Raw genomic sequence first — 24,757 nt, 5'->3', positions numbered from 1 at the left:
TGGCTGGTATGATGTTCGTGCCTATTCAGGCCTATTCATCCCCCAATTGACTTGCGAATCCTTTGAGATCGAAGGATAACTAGAGCCCCAAGAATCAACTTAACTCTGACATCCAGTTTTGCATTGGATAAGAAAAGTTTAAATTAGAAAAAAATGTAACGAGTGTGCGTCACTCGAATTGGCCGTGGCAACAATGATTTAGATTAATGTGAAGAATAGTTTTACATGGCTTTTAAACTTTACAAAATGTTATCATAATTTCCCTGTTTGCATCATGTCTGAGACGAAGTATCCATTGGGATGTCTCATTCAGCAGTACAGTACAACCAACCCCCCCTTGTGTAATGGTATGGCTCACTGAAGAGGATATAGCAGCGCTACCTCTGAGACAGCTGGAAGTGACCTCTGGCTCCACGTGTCAGAGGGAGGAATTTTCTCACCCGCTCTGCCACGTGAGACTTAATGCTCATTGCATGAGCGTCAAACTTTCAGAGTTGGGAATTTAGCTTAAATTAAAAGCGCAGAATTTCTTGACAATATCCGACTGTGAATGTACTCCGGTTTACAGGAGATATTGATTCAAAATGCTTCTCTTCTACGTGTCTCGGCATCGAAAAGACGTCGGCGCCAGGTTCGACCACAGGCCACCAAGTCATGTGATTCGCTTTGCTTTTTAATGTACCTTCCATGGACCAAAATCAGTAGTACATTTATGAGAAGTGCCTCATTTCCAGGTGCATTTCTCTTTTATATTTTATTAATCGCCACTGCAAATTGATGTGGTTAAAATATTGGTGTTTGATTGATGTTGCACTTCTTTCAATAAATTGTTTAAACGTGTTCTTTGTTCTTGACTTTCTGTGGCCAGGTCGCTTCTGAAAAAGAGCTATTTACCTGGTAAAATATTTTTTTTAGTTTAGAATAGTTCACTAATTTGAAACTGAAATGCGCTGGCAGTGGCTTCGCCATCATCATCATCGCCTCTCCACCAGATGGGCACACACAGCTCATTCGGGTCACCCCTTATGGGGATGCTACGGTATAAAGTACGATGTCATGTCCACGATAATCACACTGTCCGTTTAACAAAAATATAATTTCCGTCGCTCGTGCCGTATACTGGGCTCTTGTTTAATAAAAAATGATAAAATATATTATCACAGTAAGTCCTCGTTTAAGGCGGTAGATGCGTTCCTGATAAGTGCTGCTTCAAACTAAAAACTCGTTTTAAGCGAAAAACTTTCCCCACTAAAAATGTAAACAACATAGTTTGGCGAGATATGATATGCACACGGGGAGTAACGTGGCGGGATAAATGAGGCTACACCACCGTGTTACTGTATCATTCCGCGTACTGTATCACACCATTCAGCCATGCAGCTCAAGAAAGTAGTTCGACGTCGACTGCTCAGAAAACCGCGTTATAACGGCGCTCATTCCATGTTATAACGGCGCTCATGCCGTGTTATAATGGGAGCATTCAGCATTATAACGCCGCTCATTCTGCGTGATAATGGGAGCATTCCGCTTTATAATGGGAGCGTTCCGCGTTATAACGGGAGTGTTCCGCGTTATAACGGTGCACATTCCGCATTTGAGGGTGCAAGAGGGATTTTAGTGTTTTACATTCATTAGACATGTTATCATTAGGTTATTTTTTGTAACACCGATATCTTTAATTACATATGTTAAATATAAGTTGATCATTAAATCAATAGCAATATCACTAAAATGTATTTTTTCCTGGCTAAAGCCACAACTATAGAATGTAAGTTTTAGTACTCGAATTATAAATGTGAGTTTACTCTCCAACACATCGGCGTGCTGAACTAGTAACCAATTGGCATATTTTGTTTGCGTGACAAACCTTACTAATTGGCTGTGTCGGGTGGTGGCGGGTTTAACGACATGTATATTTACGCAATCTAACCCAACAAAAAACCTCATGGATATTGGTCGTGGAAGCTCTACTACGTGTTAAACACACTGATACCTGTGGCTACGATCCACTTCACCTCGTCTGACCCCAACCGTTATGTACACAGAGGTAACGCTGCACTGCCCCTTTGATACCTAGTGGCAATGCCGAACAGTGAGTAGTTAACACCTCTACACTATCATCACGAGTGATTGCCCTCCCAGCCGCTGTACAGATATACGATGATCCCTCGATTAACGATGTTAACTGGGTCCACGAAAACCATCGTTACTTGACATCATGAATCGAATATAGGAAATACACGTTGAAGGCTTAATTTGTTAAACGACGACCAGAAGTTGATCTTTTTCACCCTAAAAATATAGGTTATAATATTTAAACACGCAATTTTAATAAATACACGTTATAGGAAGATATTAGAGCATTAATATGAATAGAAAAATTGATAAATAATCAATAGAGCATACAATAAAATGTCATACCTTTGGCTAAGAACATGGATAGCGGCTTAAGGGGTTGATGGAGCTGAGGTTGGCTGAGTCCACTTGGGACCGCTCCGATTGGCCGAAATGGGCGGCCGCGTGATATCGTAAAACCGTATCGTTAATTGAAAATGTATCGTTAATAGAAATGGGACTCTATGGGAGGCGAATTGTTAATCGATGGAATCATAGACCGAGGGACCACTGAACATACGCAGCGGTGGAGACAGCGCCATTAACAGCTTGCTGGGGTTGGGGAGGCACCTGCCACACAGCCTTGAAGCGACGCGATCCCCGGCTCCCCATTTATCTGTCCTGTGTGTGGTGGCAGCGCTGCATCGACTGGAACCATGACGTGCTCAAGAGGGAGCTGGGCCTGGAGGAGGCGGACATTATTGAGCTCCCCGTGTTCTTCCTCAACTAGTGCAAGGCCAAGGCCTACTTCTCCAACATGGTGCGTGTGGCTGCCCTCATTGTCGTTGTTGCTGCTGCAATGTTGCGTGGCAAACCTCGGGTTCACGTCCCCTGCGACCGGTCGAGAATGCAAAACGCGACGGAAGCCGTGCGCTTGGCGAGCAATAACAGCCTCGCCACCACAGGTGCAAGTTAACACGTAGTAGTAGCAGCAGAGCTTTCACGACCAATATTGTCCATAATAAGAGGTTTTTTGGGTTAGATCGCATAAATATAAATGTCAAACCCGCCACCACCCGACACAGCCAATATATCTTATATTTACATAGCGCTGTTATCTACAGCGCTTTACAAGGATTATGAGTGGTACAATTCGGGTAACGAAAAGTGATATGGCGGATAGGGTTTGGGGTATGGGGAGGGCGGTTTGTGAGTACCGGAATTATGGGGGTGCTAAGGGATGGAGGGAAGGATGGGCCTGGGAGAAGAGGTGGGTCTTGAGGGAGGAGTGGAAACTAGAGAGGGTGCTTGCTTAATTAGTAAGGTTCAGTACGTAAACAAAACATGCCAATTCGTTAGGAGTTCAGCACACCGGTGTTTTGGAGAGGTAAACCCACAACATTTACAATGAGTACGATGTTTCACCAATAATTACAATTAGCATCATAAGGGGACGGCCAGAATTGGCGAAACGTCGTATTCTTTATTGTGGAAAGGTGAACACGGCAAAGACGTTTCTAACAAACCGTTATAAACTGCGAGACACTCAGCCGATTAGTGCGGTTGGCGACATACGCTGCTAACAAAGTTAAACATACACACGTGAAAGAAAATTCACCTCTTGCACGTGTCACGACTCGCAGGTGAACATGGTGGTGCTGAACAAGGAGCTGGCCATCCCCAAGCCGTTTGGTCCGATCATCGACGAGCAGTGCGCCCTCGAGACCAGCGTGTGCTCGCTGCTCGAGCCCCTTGGCCTGCGCTGCTCCTTCGTGGACGACCTCCTGTCGCACCACGTGAAGAAGGGCGAGGTCCACTGCGGCTCCAACACGCGCCGGGCGCACTTCGCCGCCATGCATTGGTGGGATGTGGGCCCCGTGAGGCCCCGGCCACCACGTGCCCACGGGGTAGGGACGGTGCCCGCGAGGGCCCCCGCCGTACTGACGGAGAGTTTTGCTGCGTACGTTTTCGCGTTTTTATTGTGCTTCGTAGCCCTCTCTCGATGTCTGTGTTTTTTTGGTTGCACTGCGCATTGTTGGGCACGATGTCTCCGACGTTTTCTGGGAACTTCTTCAGTTTCACGAGAGCTCCCGAAGAAGCCGAACGTGTACGTGTGTTAGCCGACCGTGCTAATCGGTGGTACAGGGGAAGGACAACAAACATGGTACAAGAACATGGTATGACCCGAAAACACATTGGAAAGAGGGAGATTTGCCAATTTTTGGACAGGTCCAAGCAGTCGCTTAAAAGGTCCCCAGCTACCGTACGTGTACAGTGAAATCCTGATAAACATGCAATTTTAAATCTACAAAATAAACGGACATATGTTTGTTTCACTAATGAGCAGCTTACTGTGCTGTTTGGAACAATATTTGCCAGAAGCACGTGTTTAAGTGGGTGAGCGTCAACATGGTTCCGGGTGAATAAAATGAAGCTCATCTTTCACTTGCCCTCCTGTGCTCCATTTAGCCTGCTCATTACAATGTGTATGGATTGCCTCATATAGGCAAGAGGTCTCCATGAACACTGTGGGGTGGGTCCCTTCACCATAACCCAGCGACATGATGCAAAAGCAATCGCTGTATGTTGCCGTAGTGGATTTTGAGGTAACGAACTCCAGTATTAAACAGCCTATAGGCAGAGCAACCAAGATGTAATTCTAATGTGGTGATGTAGACCTATTATTATTATTTACGTATAATCCACCATGAAAGCATGCGAAAAAATTGTAAATTTTTTAAGTGATACTGTGTTGAGTTGCATTCATCAAAAAGTCACGTGACGTATGGTGAATTGGACCAGACGCATTGAGTGTAGAGTTGGGAGGGTGGTTGGAACGCTTTACACATTTGCTACGGCAAATGATGTCCGTGCAAAAATATATATATTTCCGAACTCAAACTGTCTTTCCTCAGCTGTCCATTAAGTTTCAGTTTATTTTGCATGACCCTGTGAGTCAAGAAGCTCTCGAATCGTGTTTCATCAACAAAAAACAACACCACCACTTCCTCCGACATACGCAACAAGTGACGGTAAAAATAAACCAAATCTTAAACAATAACACATAAGCGAAGTAAAACAATAGATAGCAAATTATAATCGCAATATACAAATTATCTTCATTTTTTTTCAATTATGTATCTCTAAAAACACGATTTTTAATCTGTCATATTAATTGTAATGTAGACTGAGCCTAAAACATGATGGCATTATATGGAATAAAAAACACAGTATCCATAAAAAACGTAGTGTAAACAATGCACAGAAAGTGGTCTCTTAAGGCAAATATTTATGCCTCATCTAACTAAGAAACACTGGCAGTTCCACAGATTAAGCAACCTCAGACAATTCATAAACACCCTAACAATACACAGTGTCAGTTTTAAGTTGATTACAGTGTTATCAAGTTGTACATACCTACGCATGTCTAGTTCAATTGTTTGTCAGATGCAGTCCCAACATAGTTATGCACAGCAAAGAGAAACGCAAAATCCCTCAAACACTTTTATTCAAACCAATATATTTACATAAAGTCACAAAAAGGGAGCTTGTTTACCCTCTGCAATAAAATCACATTTCAATATACCAATTATTGGGCTCTTAATAGCAATGCGTCATAGAAAACCCTGGTGAGGCTTTGTTCGCTTCTATGTCTCTCTCTCCCCGTGGGTACGTGGATTTTTGTCCGGGTCCTAGGGTTTTTCCCTCCACATTTAGAATCAACATGCGCTTAAGGAGTATTTGACTGCTATCAATTCCCACGTGACGATCAGCCACTTCGTTGAGCTATCATTTGTGGCCAGGTCACTTCTTAAAATAGCTACCACAGCTCAGTGGGGCCTTACCTGGTAAAATAAAAAATACATTGGTTTCTTTATCGTTTCCTCGAGTCTCATCAGGAGGTTGTGCCCTGTGTAAAAGAAACTTAGGTCTACAGTACCACCGAAGTCGATTGTCCATCAGTATGTCACTGTGCGTAGTTTATGGTGTCCGTACCGTGTGTGCTAATCCACGCATATGCATGCCCCCTCAGGGCCTGTGGCTTATAAGATTCGGCGAGAATGTCATGCGGCCACATGCGCGGTTATAGCGGAGGCGGTGGCTTTACTGTGCATGCTTCACAATGGTGTCTGTTTCCTAGTTACCTTCCCATGCTTCAGCATCGCTCTTGGCTAAGGGATATCAATGATCTGTAATTCAAGATATTTCAGGTCTTGTGTAAATTGCAAAGTGAATAGTTGATGACATTTTCTTCGCAATAAAGTGTACTTTCTAACAATGCCCAAAACCCATTCAAGTTGATTACTGGTTTGCAACTTTCTGTATGTGCGATGAACTTATTTCGCACCGTATTTAGCCAATGGTGCTAATCGGAGGTGTGATTAGTGCAGAGGAATAATATGCTCTAATTCATGGATATACTGTTTTATTTGTCAGGTACAGCCCACTGAGCTATGATCTGTTCGTCAAAGGTGACCTGGCCGGGCCTGAATTACGTTTGGTAGAAAGGCAGTTGCTCTTGATAACTGAGGGATAATTCGAAATTTTTCGGACCAAATATCACTACAAACTGCCACTATCAACACCAGAATCGGACCCAATGGAGTGCATTGGGAAATCACCTGCTTTTTCACACACACAGGGACGAATGCAATGCTTTTGGCTTTTCTTGAAGCACTCCTGTATCAACTTACTAAAAAAATTTGTTTTACCAGGTAAGGCCCACTGAGCTGTATAGCTCTTTTCAGACGTGACCTGGCTATTACAAATGACAGCTCAACGAAGTGGCTTATCACGTGAAAATTTATAGCAGCCAGAGAACCCAGGGAAAAAATCCATGGGGAGATAGACACGCAAACTCCAAATATACAGCAGGCATCAGGGTCGGGATCGAACCCACGACCCCCTGTACACCAGGCGAGGTAGTTAACATCTCGCCACTGCAATGCCCTTGCTGTCAATTCCATAGCTACACATAAATGTTACTGAGGGGCCTTGCTGTGACTACTGCTGGTGCCCATAAGAATTTAAAGTTACGTGAGTGACTGTGATATCGACTTCCGTGGGCTGATGCCCAGGTCACTCTTGCAAATGAGGCTCTATCCTAGCGTCTTCAATCCTCACATGGTTAAACAAAATAAACTTGAGACTTGCATTCTTAAATACAGGGAGGTTGCGATGCTGTGTCAAAGTACAAAATGGATACTGATGTCTCGTGATGGAACATCAATAGTAGAAGAATCAGGATATCATTTAGGGGAAGAGGCGCAAGAATGTGAATAATATAATTCAAATGTATAATGCGCATTCCATCCTAGGTTCCCAATGCGCAATGCATGAAAAGCAGGAAACAAAAATAAAGACAGGCCAACTGACCAAACTATAGAGGGTAGGCCACTTTAAAAAGAGATGGGTTTTCAAAGCAGACTTAAATGTCTACCGACTGCCTGATTTCAAGTGGCAAGGCGTTCCATAGCTTGGGCGCAAAGCTAACAAAGCCGACTGACCACTAATTCCAACTGCAGCAGAAAATAACTTCAACTCGTAACGCGCCGCACAGTTATTCACTCGCTCTTGCAGCGAGAGAACGTCTCGAGAAGAGCGAGCAGGAACCACAGACAAGTGGGAATGCAGCAGCAGCCAAGTGGTGAGCCGGCACCAGTAAATGCTCAAGCTCTGGGATCCTCTCTATATTGGGGAGTTGTAACTAGATTAGTGTTTATGTAGGAGGAAACGAGCTCCTGGAGAAAACCCATATATGCAAGGGAGCAACACTAAACCAAAAACAAAAGTTTATTTATTTATTTTACCACTTAAGGCCCACTGAGCTGTCAGAAGCGACCTGGCTACCACAAATGATAGCTCAACGAAGTGGTTTTGTCACGTGAAAATGTAAAGCAGATAAATAGTTGATCATCGATTATCCGGCTGCTTCCAACATTATCCGGCCGTCCCGGGCCAATCCGACAAAACCGTTCCAAAGGCTGTGACCCAGTCCAGCTATCGCCACCGTGTGCATGTGTAGAGTAGTGAAATACGCGGTGTGCACAGTTAACCCAGGGCAACTGAGGACAAACAGGTGCGCATGAGGTTTGCACGGGCAAACCGCCAGTTGTTAAGGGGCAACCAGGTGCAAACGGAGTCGACCGGTTGTGCACGCTGAAACCGGAGGTGTTGCCAGGGAGACAATGGTTGATTGATGGGCTGACAGGCGCTAGCCTGGCGACAGCTTAAAGAGACGCACGAGAGGTCTTGGATAATTAGCAGAGGAATTAAAATAAGGGAGTGTGCGTGAGCGGAGCGGGAGAGTTGTTGCCGAGGACCAAGTGTGAAGACATCTCGCCGCAGCCGCTCCAGCCGTCAAAGGAACCTCAACCCCTATGCCGTCGCCAGGCGGGTGATAGTGATTCCCTCACCTGGAACAGACGGGTGAGCGGGTCTGAGGGAGCGTAGGTGAGGGCAGCGGTGGAGGTGTAGAGTTGCTGTGTGTGGAGACGCTGCATGCGGAGATGCTGTGTGCGAAGTTGCTGAGAGCAGAGCTGCTGAGCGCAGGATAAGGGAGGCGAAAGGTAGATAAGAGTGGGGAGAAGTTAACCATAAGTGATCATATAGATTAGTGGTTCATAACCTTATTGGAGGTACTGAACCCTGCAAGCTTCATCAGTGCATTCACCGAAACCTTCATAATTGGAAAAATAAAATATGATTTCTTCAAAACATAGGTATATATTTTATTAGTGCACAAAATTAACCATGCATCAGTTGCACACAAAATCACTGTATTCAAAGAACAAAACCAACAAAACATGAATTTCACACAAAAACATAACTCAATGAATATTTACTGCAAATCAATGTGACTTTTGCTGTTGCCTTTCAGATACAAGTTCAGAAATGCGCGGCTTCACCTTGGCAAGTGCCACTCTCATATAATTTTCACAACAAAGTCTGTTCCTTTTCTTAGTTTTTGTCTACCATCCTCGAAAAAGATTGCTCGCAAAGATACGTTGTAACAGTGTGAGTATCTCAAGGGCTTTCTTAGCAATTAGAGGGTATGGTACGATTTGGTGACACCAAAACGTTGAGAGTGTTGTTGTTCTGAAGAGTTGCTGTTGAAGCTGGCTCTGCTGAAGTTCAATGATTTCCTCGAGGTATTCATCGTTGACATCTGCTGTCGCAACACTAAACGTGAACGGCTGTCTCACCCATGCTGGATATGACTCTCTGGTGGGGAAGTATCCGTCGAGAGACTTTGCGAGCTCATCTAAGTGCATGGCAATTGCTTGCTTCAGCTCCCCAGGTACAGAAATGTCTCCAATTCTAGACACGTCTTCGATCTTACTTACACAGTCGTCCAGCAGGGAGAAGTTTGTGAAGTTATCATTCTCTGTTCGTCGTTTCCATAAAGGGAGCTTTTTTTTAAACGCCTTCAGGTTTTCTTCTGCTTCAATGATGTTGACTCCACCACCCTGCATCTGTCGATTGGGATGATTGAGAGCATCGAAAATATCGGCCATGTACGCCAAAATGAGAACGAACTCAGAATTTTCGAAGCAATCTGCGTGACAATGTTGGTACTCTCGCAAAAACAGGACTAATTCCACACGCATGGCAAAAACACGATTCAGCACCTTTCCCCGGGATAACCACCGAACGTTAGAATGGTACAGAAGTATCTTGAATTCAGAGCCCATTTCCTTACACAGCTCTTTGAAGATGCGGTGCTTCATAGCACTATTTCGCACGTAGTTCACACATTCAACTACAATTTTTAATACTTCTGCCAGTTTTGGAGGCAAGGTTTTTGTTGCCAACGCATGCCTGTGCAGAACACAGTGCGTAACAATGATGTGTGGTGCATCGGATTTCACCAGTGCTCCAAAACCAGTGTCGTCCCAGCATGGCTGGAGCTCCGTCCGAACAAACTGCAGAAACCATATTCCACGAAAGATCGTTACAAAATAAAAAATATATTCCTTCATCACGTCGTCTTTCATATAGCGCACGAATACAACAAGCTGGCTTAGATTGGAAACGTCAGTGGTCTCGTCGAGTTGGAGGCTGAATTTTATTGGGCTTGAAATTAGATCTGCAACTACTTGAGCCAAGATCTCATCGCTCATGTCGTCTATTCTGCTGCTGATAGTGTAATTTGAAAGAGGAATTTGGGATAACTTATCTTCAGCAGCTTTTCCCAGCATGATATTCGCCATCTTCAACGCAGCTGGTTTTACGAGTGTTTCACCAATGGTGTGTGGTTTGCCCTGCTTTGCGATCAGGTACGCAACTTCGTACGATGCTGCGAGGATCGGTTTGTCGATGGGTACAAATCCGAGAACAGGCAGAGTAGCCTTTTCATCGAATCTGGCTCTCTTCACCTTGAATTCAGCGAGCGTTGTGTTCTTGTATTTCCCATCTCCATGCAGCTTTAGGAAGTGTTCCTTTAGTTTTGCCGGTGCTAGACTAGAAATGCTCAACTTGGCATTGCAAATCATGCATTGAGGACGCTGACTCCCATCACGTTCCTTTATACACGTGATTCCATATTGTACGTATTCGTCCAACCACTTTCTTTTTTTGCTCGACATAGTTAGTATGAAGGGATTGAAAGATTAAAAGAAAATCACAAATTACGTACAATCACAACAGCCACAAGTTGATTACTGAGCGCACCAAGTTCCTGATCACGTAATGTGGCGTGATCAGCTGCAGCCAATGATGGCCAAGCGGAGCGTGACGTCACGACTAATACAAGTGGGCTGAATTTATTTTGTGTAACACTTGTAATCTAACACAGCGAAGAAAAATTGTGTGTTGCAAATTTTTTGACGGCTGACAAAACCGCCCGACATTGCTAGTGCGAACCGGGCTGCTATACTGTGTGTGTCTTGACCCCTGCCGAACCCCGGAGAGTGACTCAACGAACCCCTGGGGTTCGATCGAACCCAGCTTAAGAACCACTGATATAGATAGTTATAGGAGTGCCTACAATTGGTGCAAGAATAGGTGAATAAAGTGTAAGTAGGTGACTTGTTACGTGTCGGCGTGAGTAATTTTTGAAGACACTACACATAGTTCCATTGATAGTTCCATTTATTTGGTATAGCCCTGTGAGTCATTCGGCTCTTGAATCGGGTGCAACCGCAACAAACACAAAAATAAACAATAAAACATCTTAAAGTGACTATGCGACTGTGCAAACAGAAAATCCAGGAAAAAAACATCAAATATTCCTGAAAAAGCACCGTACACCAACACTGTGTGCAAAAATCCCAGTGGGATGCAAGTCAAACAAAAACAACCACAAGACAACTTAGATTAAGGCCATCAGTCTAACTCCGTACTACAATAAACAAAAACATGGCCAAACCAAAAAACGTTTTCGAAATCACCAAAACATGACACACAAAGTAGCTATGCTTGATTTCAGTGTCAAATATATACACTACATTATACACTACATACAATAATACTGCGCTCATATACATAAACCCATGTAGTCTTCGAGATTGGAGTGGTAAATACGATACAGTAAATAGAGTAACTTTTTTAAAGTTGGATGTTCATTTTTGTCCATTGTATGTTAATGTCTGACAATTTCATACAGTAAACAAAAAAAAATAACACCTAAAAACATGTCATACAAGAATGTGCAAAAAACATCTATTTTAAATAATTATTTAGTGATTAATTATCCGGAGTTTTTGAAAATCTGGCGTCCCCTCCCTCGTGGATAATCGATGATCGACTCTAAACGCGTGATGTTGATTTTAAATGTGGAAGGAAAAACCGGAGGGCACGGAGAAAAATCCATGCGACCACGGGGAGAGAGACACTGCAAACTCCAAATATACAGCAGGAGTCAGGGTCGGAATTGAACCCACGACCTCCTGCATACAAAGCGAGGTAGTTAACATCTCTACGGGGAGAGACACGCAAACTCCAAATATACAGCAGGGGTCAGGGTCGAACCCACGACCTCCTGTATACCAGGCAAGGTAGTTAACATCTCTTAGCCACCGCGACGCCCTCTATCTCACACAGACGGAGCAGGTGGAGTCCACGTTTGACGGCCTCAAGGTGCACCTAGCCTGGCACAAAAGGGGCCGTGGCCATCACGGCCGCAGGAACAGCCCACGGGAGACGAAACGACATCGATTCAAGAATCGCGATGGCGAATCGCTCACACCGATAGCCTCGGAATCGATAGTCGACGCCGTCGAGTGGTGACGTCACGCAACGTGCGACGGCCACTCGGAACGCCAAATGACATCACCGATGACCTCGTACTTCCGAGACCTGAGGGGAGGACGAGGGTCCGCGTCAAACCGCGCGTCTGGGCACAGGCATCGCCGCGTTTGCGTGCCGTCACGTGAGCTCGCCAGCCGTGCGGGCTCGCACCCTGGCGACATCGAAGGGCACGGGCGAGTGACGTCACAGAGTCACAGGTAAGACGTGACGTCACGTTGTGCCCCCCCCCCCCCTAACGAACATGCCAGATGGAGAGGTTTTTAACCTCTTAATGCTGTTCGGTCTAAGGGGCCGTCTCACGGTGTCACAAAAAGTCAGACCCCCCCTCAAATATGACGTCACAAAGCTCTGCCCCACCCCCCAAAACCATATTTCCATTTTGAAAGTAAAACATGCTTCAAATCGCTTTAAACTATTGTCATTGTAGTGCGTATTTAATGTGGCGCTGCACTCTGATGTTGTAAGAGAAAAAAGTCTATTTAATTAAGTAGAATGTGTCTATATTTATTTAAGTTGCGCATTTTGATGTGACGTCACATTTCTCAACCCCCCCCCCCTCGTCACATATCGTCACAAATGTCTGACCCCCCCCCCCCAGGTGCGTGACGTCATTTATGGACGGCCCCTAAGGTCACGTTGCGGATGAACATTTACAATTTTCCCGTGACAGTTTTCGAAAAAGTTTTAGGGTCATTTACATATTTGCAGCATTATAATAATTGTGGTAAGGGAGCGATTTTGACAACTTTAGTGACTGCAGGAATTCATATTCTATGGTTCTTTCGTTAAAGTAACTTTTTTCGGTAAATTCACTTTTTAATCGGTAAAATCACTTTTTAATCGGTAAAATCACTTTTTAATCACTTTTAATATTTTTGCTATCTACCTGACTTACCGAAAGAACCATAGAATAATGGAGACGATGTCACGGGCTGTTGGCTGTGAAAATAAACACGATTCGGAATTACGGATAAATCCGAAATTCAGAATTGCATCCTGAGTACAGGTCATTGGAGACAGCCCCAACGTTTGATAAGCTTACAATTATAAATGCTAATCTACAGCCCTTTGGCGATTCACTCTGTTATGAGGGCCGCTCCCCCCATGCAGTGTCTCTCGCGGGGGTTCTTCACCATATTTCACAACGGCTGCTCTGTTTGGGTCGGTTAAGGCGAGGAGCATAGAAGTGCAGTACAATGATGAATCCTGCTGCACTGTCCTCCTTTTGGCATGGTAGACACAGGGCGGCGAAACGCTGCATGAAGATCGAATAAAAATGTGTCACTAGCGAGTTTAATGCTAGAGATTCATACCTGTCAACCCCTTATCAGTGCCCTACCTTATTACAGACCAATTCAGACATTATTGATTACCCAGTGTCCTTATAAATCTCAACGTTCATCCTACAAAGTCCCATCATAAGGGAGAAACACAAACAAATAGATATTTTGTTGCCCGTATTTAAACGTCTGTATGCCGTACGGACCTGAAAACTCAATTTCCCTGTACAAGAATACGGAGAGAACTGTATGGGTTGACAGGTTTGTAGATTTAGAAGGAAAAAAAAAGCAAATTTAAAGTCACGGTTATTCCGACTAATAACCTAGCCTTGTGTTACAACACGCGGTGCATGACGGGAGCCGACACACGGGGCCACGTCACAGTGCGCGGTGCATGCTGGGGGCTGGCTGTGTGAAGCCGTTGAAGCTATGCACCAAGGCAGGGGGATTTCACACTCCGCTGGTGGTGATGTTTATTTAGTGGGCCTGGCAGTTGGTTAAAAAAAAAACACATTCATTCCAACTGAGGTTGAAAGCGTTAATGCGGTGTCGTTCACCGCAAGGCCACCGCGGGTGCCCTGGTGGGCCCCCGGGGCCTTTAGTCCGGCACCTGACCTGCGGCCCCCACCGACGATACACAAAGAGTGAAAACACCCCCCATTGTCATCATCATCGTGCTGCTGTAAAACCCAACAATGGTTTCAAATGTGTGGTGGCCCTCACCACACTCCCGATGATGTCTTATCGGCGAAAGTGGGCCCCTCCTTCTGAAAATTACTGAAGAACACTGCCATTAATGTATTCCCTCTATTCGTCTATCTCTGTCCGTCTGTAGCGGTAAGTCTCGATAACTCTTTATCGATCCAATACGAAGATATATTGCTGTGATTTGTAGTGACTTTCCCTTCAGGAAACACGGCCAGATTGATCAAATAGTTGCCTAAAACTGCACTAAATATAAAAGCCAGCTTCTCACGCATTAACAATGTTCCATCCTTTGACTGCCACTCCACCAATAAAGTGGGTATCATGAACCCAACAATCTCACCTCCGATTAGCACGGTTGGCTACGTACGGTGCAAAAGAAGTTCAACATACATATAACTAGCAGCAGATCTATTGAGTGGTATGACCAATTTATCCCACAAGCACCACATAAAAATATATAATTTACGACCGAACATCACAATGCAGGACCCTCCTAAATGTGTGTCTTGGTGATTCATTGAGGTGTTGCTGCATAAACTTCGTGCATTTGTTATAGGCCAGGTGTGTCCAAACTTTATTCCATAAGGATTTTCAGAATCACCACCACCTCTGTGCTACAGTCCTCACACCTCAGGCCTGCACCTCCACAACACATTACAACACAGTCGATATGGTGTCCAAGACCATTCACTAAATTATATCACGCACTCGCACAAACGAATTAACTTTAGCACTGTCATTTAATTTCAGAGCCACGGTGGTATTTTTTATATATGTCCTCAGGTTTTTCCCTCCATGTTAAAAAAACATGCGTTTAAGAGTATTGGGCTGCTATAAATGTCCACGTGATAAGCCACTGTATGAGCTCTCATTTGTGATAGCCAGGTTGCTTTTGAAAAAGAGCTTTATAGCTAAGTGGGCCTTACGTGGTAAAATAAAATATAGTTTATAGTTTAATGGTACGATGAAGGAACGCAAGTTCGTGGGCCGGATTTTGCCTCTTAAGAGCCCTGTTGTTGCAGGTGTAGATGATGGCGTTTCCACTGCCCCTTGTTCCCAGGTCGCGGATGCTGCCTCCTCACCCCTTGTCCGGCGCGGCACGTGGCGCCGTTCCCTGTCCCCAGCCGCACGCCTCGCCACCCTCCTGGGTCCCCAGAGCCTCAGCCCCGATGCGGAGTCTGCGGGACAGGCGGCACAGGGCCAAGGCAGCCATCCGTCGAATGAAACGCAACCTGACGCCAGCGTCAAAGGCGTGGACGAGGACACGCAACACGGTGCCCGACATGATGATGGTTATGATGATGGTTACGATGGTCATGATGATGGTTATGATGATGGTTATGATGGTCATGATGATGGTTATGATGAAGGTCATGATGATGGTTATGATGGTCATGTTGATGGTTATCATGGCAGGATGTGAGTGCCATGCTCATGCACCTTGACCTGAGACCGGGAGACGTGGTGCTAGAGGCCGGGTCGGGGAGTGGAGCCATGATGCTGATGCTGTCCGGTGCAGGTGACCCCTCCCGATGCACCGTTTGATTCACCCACGTTTACCACGCCACATTTCACCATGCCGCGCTCACCGTGGGACACTTCACCGTGCCCCGGGGGTCGGCAACCAGAATAAGAGACTTTTTTTCCAATTCGGTAAAATAAAACCTCAATATTTCAAAAGAGCCGCAATGGATGTGAATACGAGACGGTGGTCCTTAATAAATAGCGTCACAAAAACAGTCCTTAATGAGCCACAGGTTGGTGACCCCTGTCCATGGCAAACTGGGCTTCCATGGCAAACTGGACTTCCATGGTAAACTGGGTTTCCATGGCAAACTGGACTTCAATGGTTAACTGGACTTCCACGGACAGGGGCCGGCAAACAAAATAACAAGAATAGCCATTTTTTTGGAATTCAGTAAAAAAACAACTCTATTTCAAGAGCCACAACGCAGTCTCCGGAGCCACAGGTCTTGCCGACCTCTGGCCATGCCACACTTTACAATGCTGCATGAATAAAACGACTTTTTCTCATGTAGCCTTGAACAAACCGTTGGGGTAAGTTCTGTTGGCAAGCACCTATTAATACCTGCACAGCATACAATGTGGTGGTGTGGTTAGCGCCAGGTCTGGTATTGTTGCCCTTCCTCAGTGCCGATTTTTTGTACATTGTATCAGGTACTCGTTTGAGGCCGACTCGCCCTAGAGGAGGCCCATATCACGTTTTGGATAGCCATGGATTGTATGTTGAACTTATTTCGCACCATACTTAGCCAACCGGGATAATCGGAGGTGCAGGGGAAGATACAACAAACTAAACACAAAATTCAGTTCTAAAGAAATGAGTTTTCAATCTAGATTTAAAGTGCAAAGCTGCAGTGGCGGCGTTAGCGATGGTCGGGAATTGATGCCACATCGCTGGCTTTGTAGGGCAGTATATAAACACACTTTTACAACTATTAAAAAATAAGAATAGGTTAAACACTTTCTGGCAATAAAAGAGGTATTAAGATGTTCAAACACCAAATAGAAACCTTTTTCAAGGAATCATGTCTGCATTATTGTGGTGAACATGTAAACAAACATGCTCTGATAATATATGCATTGTCTTTGAAACTGATTGGCCGACACCAGAGACAGCCTTCTTTAGGGCCTAGTCTCAACCAGTGTTAGGCCAGAGCAAAACGCAAAAAGAGGAACAGCACGAAGACAATGCCACTATCGGAGCATTTAAAGCTCGGGGTGAGCATCTACAAAATGGGACCTTTTTTTCCAGTATCAAAATATGAAAAACTACGAAGAGGTTTTACCCTCTCTGACACTTTTACAACTTGTAGTCAAGCCACTGATTGTATATATGAATGTTGAACTTCTTTCGCACCATACGTAATCATCTGTGCTCATCGGAGGTGCAGTGAGGGAGGGACCAGAAACTAAACACAAAAAGCAGTTCTAAAGAAATTAGTTTTCCATCTCTAAGAAATTAGATTTCAATCTAAGAAATTCGTTTTCAATTAGATTCGACTCGCAACCGCATGATGCGCATCACTTCGACATGGCCCACAAGCAATATCCGTCACTGTGAGCATCTTAGCCGCACTAATCAGGTACTAGAGGGAAATATTTTTGACCTGGCTATAGCATGGTGTTTCTAATTTTAGTCCGCTTCTGTCACAGCCAAAGGCCCTAGCAGTGACAGAACAATTTCTGATTTGCAACCCCACCTAATTTACTCCTGGTATAAGCACAACCGTTTATTATAAACGCGCTGTGCATTGTGGCAGCTGACCGTAAACGCAACGGAGGTGGGCGCACATGTCAGCAAGGTTTATAATAAACGGTTGTGCTTATACCAGGGGTAAATTATGTGGGGTTTCAAATCAGAAATTGTTCTGTCACTGCTAGGGCCTTCAGCTGTGACAGAAGCGGACTAAAATTAGAAACACCGTGTTATAGCCAGGAAAAAAATATTTCCCTCTAGTACCTGATTAGTGCGGCTAAGATGCTCACAGTGATGGATATTGCTTGTGGGCCATGTCGAAGTGATGGGTTTCACGTGGTCGCGAGCCGTATCAAATTGAAACCTCATTTCTTAGATTGAAATGTTGATTTATTATAGATTGAAATCTAATTTCTTTAGAACTGATCTTTGTGCATTTAGTTTCTGGTCCTTTCCCCCGCACCTCCGATTTGTGCGGTTGGCGACGTATGGCGCAAAAAGAAGTTCAACATACACACGTACACACACAGAGCCCCATACTCTTCTGCGCTACATTTGCATCGGCCACAACACGCCACTTCAGTGGCAGACGGGTGACTGCGCAGCGCCGATGCGGGCGCACTCAGGACCACCTACCCCACGTGTGCACGTGCGCTTGTGCAGCATCACGCAGGCGGTGGATGTGGCGGCCACCGTTCGGTCAGAGCGGCTGCCGGTGAGCGTCGAGCTAATGCTGGAGGTGTCCCACTGAAGCTGGGTCATCAATTCCCGCGCTGCACAGAGACGGCAGTCCCTACATGAGACCCACGCGGGTCGGCGAGCTGGACGAGGGGGACGGAGGTGAGTGTGGTGCGGCGAGGCCTCAACACCGCCCAGCCCACAGTAGCTGGGTCTGTGCCACGACCTGTGACTGAGCCGTTACCACACTGCTCATGGCACCCGGGCTTTGCTAATGATCTCCTCAGCCAACCTTCACCACGCTACCCACGGAAATTGTCATCCCATGGCTTGTCGATGAACCTTCACACCACCCACAGTAGTTGGCTCCGTGTCACGATCTGTTACTATGCCTTCACCACACTGCTCACGGTGTGGAGAGATGATGACCAATCGTCTGGAATTAAGAAGAGGTATTGAGAGTGGCTGTGTCCACGTTGGTGGGATGCGAGGGCGTGTGTTGTGCCCAGGAGGTCGCGAGGGTTTTGGGCGACAGTAACCCTTCTCCCCTCCCACGTATTTTTTAAACAGGGTTAGAGAAGCCATCACTTCACTGGTGGGTGGTGGACGCCGCTGTGCCGCTGTGGGCGGTGTGTATAAAGGGTAGGCGATCACGTCTGGTGCAGAGGCTCAGGTGAGTTGGCATCGGCAAACTTCATTGCACGTGAGTTCTTAACCATTTTACCCATCCCGAGGCGGTCTGCAAGTTGCTGGGTGCGGTGTCCCGTTCGCCGCCGAATGTCAGAACGTGCAAGCGGTTCGCCGTTAGTTTCATTTAGAGAGGCGTAGCGCCGTTGTTTTTAAAGACATTGCACTCACCGCAGAAAACCGTAGCGACACGACCGAACTCTACGATAGCTGGCGCCAAACTGTGCCACATGCCCTCCCACATGACCTTGTGGGAGCCTCGGGTACGTATTCCGACCTGAAAACGTACCTAATAAAATTATTTTCTTTAGATTTTTTCTCATTATTTCGTTCTGATGACGTACACATACGTCACCGGAATGGGAGAGGGTTAACAGTCAACATAATATTGACTGTTAAGAAACGTAAGTGTGCTCGGGCAGCAGGGCGCATCGTCATTGGCGTGGATGATGACCGGCGATCGAGACTAAAGGAGGAGCGGTTGCCAAAAAAATGGAAATGCGGCCAGGAGAGGACATCCACCACGGAGACGGAGCAAAGGAATCAGTTTGTGTGCTGGAGTTTGGGGAGTTGTTGCATCGTAGGACCTTGAGGGGTGAAAACGGCATGGAGAGATCTTAATACAGCAATGTTTAGATCATGGTCGATGATGATGTGTCAGACTCCCACCTTGCAAGGTGATGAGGTAATCGATAGCAGTACAGTCTAGAGAATTACTACTGCAAATAACGTGTGCTATGTGACTATATATTGCGTGTGAGTGTATCTCATATGCATGTGTATTTATCTCTGTTTGATACTTTTAAGGGTTGTGCATGTGTATTGCTGTGTTTACATGCGTAGTGAGTTCAACTGAGTCACAGAAGTACTCCTTGGAGAAAACACATTAATACCAAAACAAAGGGGTAACTGCCCCTTCACCAGATAACAACCTCCGGTGGTGGACCACCAGGCTAACTACACTAATTACACCGTAACTAGCTACATGACCACCAGGCTAACTACACTAATTACACCATAACTAGCTACATGACCACCAGGCTAACTACACTAATTACATCGTAACTAGCTACATGACCACCAGGCTAACTACACTAATTACACCGTAACTAGCTACATGACCACCAGGCTAACTACACTAATTACACTGTAACTAGCTACATGACCACCAGGCTAAGTACACTAATTACATCGTAACTAGCTACATGACCACCAGGCTAACTACACTAATTACACTGTAACTAGCTTTGCGACCACCAGGCTAACTACACTAATTACATCGTAACTAGCTACATGACCACCAGGCTAACTACACTAATTACACTGTAACTAGCTATGTGACCACCAGGCTAACTGCACTTATTACACTGTATCTAGCTATGTGACCACCAGGCTAACTACACTAATTACACCGTAACTAGCTACGTGACCACCAGGCTAACTGCACTAATTACATTGGGAGTAGCTACAGCGGACAGGACTCCAGCTCGCGTCCAGGTCCACGTGTTGGTGACTTTTCTCAGACGTCAAGCGTAGATCTTCAGGATAACAACAGCAACGCCGAATCCCGGTCCCTCTGGGGACCCGGCTTATATCCTCACTGGTCGTGGCTGGCTCCGCCCTTGGCCACGACCACCTCGAATCCTCTCGCCGGTTTTCGACCCGACACGTGACCACCCCTAGCCCCCACCTGGGCGCCCTGTGTAGACTTTACCGGCCACGTGTCCTTCGGGGTCAACCAGAGTGCCATGGCCCTTTGTAATCCCATTCCCATGGCCGGCACTCTCACACCCTACCCTGTAGGGGTCGGCACTGCACGCAGAGCGTGGTGCCATCCATCACTTCCAGTCAGCTCTCACCGAGCCCCTCTAGGGCCGGTACTGCACCCACATAAACGTGGTGCCCACGATATCAATACATCGCACGGCGTGCCTCACTAGAGCCGGCATCACACAGTGACATCCGTGATGTCACTATACATGTACAACCCCATGACCGACAAGGCATGGAAAGTTATTTTTTATAAGAACCCATTGAGAGGAGTCTGCTCTTATTCAAGAGAGCTTCGTGTGGAGTAGATAGGCTGGTGATCTGTATTTGCAGGTTCATGTCATTTGAATTTCTGTATCGTATATTTTGTTAAGGTGAAGTTAAATGATAATGCGTGGATTGTATTTTTTTCACAGCTTTCCTCATCAAGCTGCGAAAGATACTGCCAGAATAACCACGCAAGGATGCCTTCAACCAGCGGTGGATTAACACAGGGATGCGAATTATTCTTACCGAATGTATGATGCTAATTCCTTTGCCTGAACGATGTTAATAAATATTTTGTATTACGACGTTTGTAATATGTGTGGTTTGTGTGTGACGCCCTGAGCTGATTCAGCATTGCCCAAGTATTTTGAGCTTGCAACACATAGACCTCCATTCAGTCGCACACACTCATAGGCCTACACTTGGGAGGCAAGGGTTGGTGGGGCCTGCAGTTTTAGTTGTTGTTGCAAATCCTAAACTCATTTGCACTTTGTGGTGGTCAGGAGATAGTGCGGCAAGTGGGATTGTGAACCCATTTGTGTCTCAAACTTTAAGTCTTAACCTTTAAGTTTTAACCTCTCATAGCATGGGTTTTCTCCGAATACACCGATTCTTTCCTACATCTCTAAACAAGAAATAGACGTCCAGGAGGGGCGGGTCAGAACGGTGCAACAAACAATACAATCTAATCACTGAAGACATTTTTTTCTATCTTACCAGGTAAAGCCAACTGAGCAATTCGCCTATTTTTCAGAAACGACCTGGCTACAGATGATCGCTCAACAAAGTGGCTTATCACGTGGATAATTTATCAAAGCAAAATGGTCTTAAATGAATGATCGAAACTAAAAACGAAGGATTTTGGACCAAACGTCATAATTTTGCGAGGGTTTTTGTAGAGCAATGGGGGGGGATGCCTCCCAGCCGAGGCACCACCGAGTCGGGGACCCCGGTAATAACTTCTCCACAGTCTCAAAAGCTGAGGAGGTTGGGAGGGAAAATGCACAGGCCTGCGAGAAACTAAGGTGTGTGGTGAGGGCGGGGGGCACGAATGACTTCAGTGAATTGCTGAGGCAGGACGGTGGACTGTGCTGTGTGTGCGATTCGGAACAACAGTTTATTTACCGGGACGACTCGTGTGCACCCCGTTGGTGAGATGTTAACTACCTCGCCTGGTATACAGGAGATCGTGGGTTCGACCCCGACCTTGACGCCTGCTGTGTATTTGAAGTTTGTGGTGTTTCTCTCCCCGTGATTGTGTGGATTTTCCTTTTGATCCTCCGCTTCCCCTCCCCACATTTAGAATCAATGTGCGTTTCGAGTATTTGGCTGCTATGAATGTTTACGTGATATGCCACTTCGTTGAGCTATGATTTGTGATAGCCAGTTCCCTTCTGAAAAAGAGCTACATAGCTCAGTGGGCTTTACCTGGTAAAATAAAATAGTAAAATAGCCATACTCTGGTTCTTTCGGTAAAGTCACGTAGGTAAAGAAAATAAAAAAAAGAGATAAAAAATAATTTTAGCTGTGATTTTCACACCTGATGATGATGATTGCTTGTGTTGCAATAGTAACGTCGTGATTTAATTTAGTTGATTTATTTTTATCTTTTATATTATTTTCTTTACCTACGTGACTTTACCGAAAGAACCAGAGTATGGATCCTTGCAGTCACGAAAACTTCAAATCTAGAATGAGTAAAATAGCCTTCAATAAGAGAGTTGTTTTGGGGTTAGATCGCGTAAATATATAAATGTGTCGTTAAACCCAGCCACCAGCCGACACAGCCAACTCTAGTAAGGGTTGTCACGTAATCAAAAAGTGCCAATTCGTCACTATTACAGCACACCGGTGTGTTGGAGAGCCAAGCCACAACATTTACAATCTGAGTACGACGTTTCGCAACTAATTACAACTAGCTTAAGTCTAACTTTGTCGTTCCTTACATAGAGGCGTAGATGTGGTAACCACACTTCTACGCTCTTGCGCAAAGTGGGGTGGGGGGGGGATTACTGAGGCAACATATATTATGCGAGCCCTTTATTTGATCATGTCCTTCCTGTCTATTGTGTATTAAAATATCCGTACCAACTTTCAATAGGGTAATTTCTCCCCGTCCGCCCCCCCCCCCCCCCCCCCACTTCTGCTCAAGAGCGCAGAAGTGCGGTTACCACATCTACGCCTCTATATATTGGTCGCGAAAGTCTACGTGTTAAACTAAAATAGCCTTGTTGGCTGATGGCCCTCATTCTGTACACATCTCGGGATAATCCACTCACCGGTAATGTTCTCATCATTAGGTTGCTGGCCTGCTCGTGTCGCTGTGGATGTTGAATTGGCCGTTCGTAAATGTGTTGTTTTTGCTATCTTTGTATATTTTTTACCAATTGTGATTTATGGTCGCCACCGTTAGCATTCGGCCAAAGTAATTGGCAAAGGTCGCGCTCAAAAAATTACCTCCTTCAAAGTCGAGACCATACCTGTCAACTCCGTATCAGTGTCCTACCTTATTACAGACCCATTCAGATCTTATTGGTCATCTCCGTGCCCTAGGCGCTCTGCTCCTCCCACTCAGCTTAAAAGACGCTGCAAAGCTTGGCAGTGTTCACTGAAGCATTGTCCTGCTGACAGTTCTGTTTCTTCACCTGAGGAAGGCTACTTGTGTTGTGGCCGAAACGTCTTGAGAATTTCATGTTATTATGTTTTATTTTTGTTATTTTCTTTCCATTCTACGTGACTTTACCGAAAGAACCAAGAAGATGAATCCCTGCAGTCACGAAAGCTTTAAATCGAAACATTGCCACACCGCTCTGCACACAGCTGACGTGGCATTCTTCAGAGAGGACGCTTTAAAAATCTGCTCCTTGTTACATGCTGTCTCGCGTGAATTTGAAGCGCCATTAAAATCGATGGAAATGTTTCTACATTCGCGTAAAGTGACTTGCGTAATTGTGACTTCAAGGAGCATCATCATAGCATTTGACACACACTTTGGAACAAATTCCGTGCCCGTTAAATGCAGCTACCTTACAACATGAACTGGTCCTGGGCATCCCACTCCCTTCGCCAACGCCCGCACTGACCAGCACCATGTATGGTTTAACACCCCCCCCCTCCCCCACGACTGACATGGTGAGAGAGGGGGGGCCCTCGTTACAATACGCTGTGCATTGTGGCAGCAGGCCGTAAACGCAACGGAGGTGGGCGCACATGTCAGCAAGGTTTATAATAAACGGTTGTGCTTATGTAGTGGAGTAGGAAGGTGCGTAGCACAAACAGCGTGATTACCTGATCACACAGACAGTACGGGTTATCTTGGATCAGCCTGTAGTGAAGGCGAATACAGTGCAGGTTATATTAGGGCAATTAAGCTGGGGTAGCCGTGGACGGCTGTGATTGGTTGGTGCTGTTGCTGGGGCTGGAGAGGCATCTGGAAGTCTGGCGAGAAACAGGTGCGACGGTCACGCGGAAAGCCGTTGGGACGCGGGTAAATTAATTGGGGGTGTAATGAGAGCGGGTATAAGAGCGGGAGTCGGAGTCAACAGAGGGGAGTTGAGTTGAAGGGAGTTGAGCTTGGAGATGGGTTGAAGTTAGAGAGCTTGGGAGAGTTGGAGTGAAGAGTTGAAGGGTGGAGGTGCTGAGTGCAAAGTCGCTGTGTGCGAAGTCGCTGTGTGCGAAGACGCTGTGTGCGAAGACGCTGTGTGCGAAGTCGCTGTGTGCGAAGACGCTGTGTTCGAACTCGCTGTGTGTGAAGACGCTGTGTGTGAAGTCGCTGTGTGCGAAGACGCTGTGTGCGAAGACGCTGTGTGTGAAGTCGCTGTGTGCGAAGACGCTGTGTGTG

The 24,757-nt window shown here is 45.8% G+C and overlaps 1 long non-coding RNA gene across 1 annotated transcript; it reads right to left on the bottom strand.

The window, feature by feature from the left end:
- Positions 1-2,419: 2,419 nt before the first annotated feature.
- Positions 2,420-12,197, bottom strand: LOC142930598 (uncharacterized). Its single transcript, XR_012946549.1, has 3 exons — positions 12,096-12,197; positions 8,472-8,594; positions 2,420-4,184 (listed from the first exon to the last, which is right to left on the bottom strand). It is a non-coding gene; the product is annotated as an uncharacterized LOC142930598 (long non-coding RNA).
- Positions 12,198-24,757: the final 12,560 nt, after the last annotated feature.

This window comes from Petromyzon marinus, chromosome 42, assembly GCF_048934315.1.
Source record: "Petromyzon marinus isolate PM22_M1 ecotype Great Lakes invasive population chromosome 42, UKy_Petmar_22M1.pri1.0, whole genome shotgun sequence".
NCBI lineage: Eukaryota > Metazoa > Chordata > Hyperoartia > Petromyzontiformes > Petromyzontidae > Petromyzon > Petromyzon marinus.
The sequence above is the reverse complement of the archived record's forward strand: the minus strand, read 5'-3'. Positions and strand labels throughout refer to the sequence as shown.